Source organism: Lontra canadensis, unplaced genomic scaffold, assembly GCF_010015895.1.
Source record: "Lontra canadensis isolate GAN:19392208 unplaced genomic scaffold, GSC_riverotter_1.0 scaffold10, whole genome shotgun sequence".
NCBI lineage: Eukaryota > Metazoa > Chordata > Mammalia > Carnivora > Mustelidae > Lontra > Lontra canadensis.
The window spans coordinates 1,994,622-1,997,130 of NW_022631004.1; the positions used below are offsets into that span (position 1 = coordinate 1,994,622).

A 2,509-nucleotide genomic window follows, 5' to 3' on the forward strand; every position below is an offset into this window, starting at 1 on the left:
CACTTTAAAGATGTTCTTCCACTATTCTTTTTGTTGTTCTTTAGTTTTTATTTCATAATCATAATCTTAACTCTTCAATCCAGCAAGACTTAGAAGGAATAAGGAAAATGTGGAAGCCACAGAACTGCAGTGAGAGCACAAAGATTATAGGATATTTCAAACAGATGGGCATAAAAAGGTGCCCTCCTAGACTATAGAAAGAGTGGTCTAGTGGTTAAGACAAAACACAGTCAAATTTATTAGATTTGCCCACAGTCAGCAATGATGATTTTCTTGCTGGTCTTGCCATTCCTGGACCCAAGGCACTCCACAGTTTCCACAATATTTATGCCCTCTTTCACCCTGCCAAAGACCACATGCTTGCCATCCAACTACTCAGTCTTGGCAGTGCAGATAAAAAAGAGGGAACACTCTGTGTTTGATTTATCTTCTGCTATGACTAGATGCCAGGATCTGTATGCTTTGGGTGAAATTCTCATCAAATTTCTCCCCACAGATGGACTTGTTGCCAGTACCATCAAGGCACATGAAGTCACCACCTTTGCATTTAAATCCCAGGATAATCCTGTGAAATCAGGAACATTTATAGTCAAATCCTTTCTTCCCAGTGCCAATAGCAGGAAAGTTTTCTGATGTCTTTGGAAATTTGTCTGCAAACAGTTCAAAGGAGATGCAACCCAGGCGCTCACCATCCAAGTCTATGTCAAAGAACACAGAGGGGTTGACCATGGCTGAGCAGCATGATGGCTCTGAAGAACTGAAGCAGCCAATAATAATTCCACTATTATTTGGGTCAAATTATTTTTAATGAGGTAGCTGTGTATATTTCTTTTCCTAACTATATTATGTTTCTTTTCTCTCTGGCTGCTTTTATAATAAAACTTAAATTTCATTATCCCTGGATTTCAGAAAATTTATTAAAATGTTTCTTGCTGTGGTCATATATGTGATTATTCTACATGAGATTCACTGAGCTTTTCTTTTTCTTTTTTCTTTCTTTTTTTTTGATATGTGGATTAATGGCATCTATCAAATTTGGAAATATTATTCCTTGAAATCATTTTATGTTCCTCTCTCCTCTTTTCCTAGAACTGCAGTTCAACATATGCTAGACTATATGATAATGCTTTACAAGTAACTAATAGGGTTCATTTTCTTTCAGTTATTTTTTAATCTTTATACTTTGACCTAAATAGTCCTTTAAGTTCTCCCTGCCTCCATTTTTTTCTCCAATATTTTACATTATTTTATGCTCACCCAGTGAATTCTGCATCTCAGTTATTACATTTTTCATCTGGAAAAAATTCTTTTTGTTCTTTTCTATGAATGCCATTTCTCTCCTAATTATGTTCTTTTTCCCTCTATGTCCTTAAGCATATTTATTATATACACAATAAATATTTTAAGTCTTGTCTCAAATCCCATGATCTCTATTATTTCTAGGTCTTTTTCTGTTAACTGATTTTCTTCCTTGATTGTGTGGGTCACATTAGAAACTTTCCATATGTCTAGTAATTTTGTATTGGATGCTTGACTTTGCATGCTTAATTCAGAATCCTATTTGGCTGAAAGAAATGCAAATAATTCCCAGCTCTGTGTGAGCACTAGGGATTATTCAATTTATAGTTCCTTGAGAGTTGTCTTGCTTGGATTCCTGGAGTCACATATTGTGCAGGTATAGATCAGTAAATAGCCAAAGACTCAATAGAATTTTTCTTCTGATTTTTTTAGTTCTTTTTACTTTATTCTTACCTCACTATATTATTCTGTTCTGCAAATTTCAGCTGCCTCAGACTCTAACAACTCCTGTCTTTTTCTCCCCATCTTGAAAAATGGCCAGTTCTGCTTGTATTCTTCCTTCTTATACCGTGGTCTAAAAAGTACATCTAGTTAAGAAGTACAGTGAAATTTTCGTTCTCATATCATTTATACCTTCTCTCAAGGTTTGCAGTCAGTGTTTCCTGTTGTGCCAATGACTGGACACAGATGTTTCATATATTTTATCTAGCTTTTTTAGCAGACAATAAAGTCTGCCCCAGAAATTTACATGGACAGAAACAGAAGTCAAGCATGGCATGGTGTTTTATTTTGTTTTTTAAGATTTTATTTATTTATTTGACAGACAGAGATCACAAGTAGGCAGAGAGACCCACAGAGAGAGAGGAAGGGAAGCAGGCTCCCTGCTGAGCAGAGATCCCTAAGCAGGACTTGATCCCAGGACCCTGAGATCATGACCTGAGCTGAAGGCAGAGGCTTTAACACACTGAGCCACTCAGGTGCCCCCATGGCATGGTTTTTAATTACAGATTTTATCGGTCTGTTATCCTAACTTACCATCAAATAAAAGTAGTTACTCATATATTAACTGCCTCTCCCAACTGATGCTGTGAGGCATCATTCTAATAACAACAGACAGCTGTATTTGAAGCAACAGAGAAGCACTAATAATCTCTGATTTCTAACTTATTTCTGGTATGTAAGTATCTTGCAGATTATTCTTATTATTCCC

At 36.1% G+C, this 2,509-nt stretch overlaps 1 pseudogene; it reads right to left on the reverse strand.

Moving 5' to 3' along the window:
* Positions 1-239: 239 nt before the first annotated feature.
* LOC116866728 lies at positions 240-729 on the reverse strand (annotated as a pseudogene).
* Between the last annotated feature and the right edge of the window lie 1,780 nt (positions 730-2,509).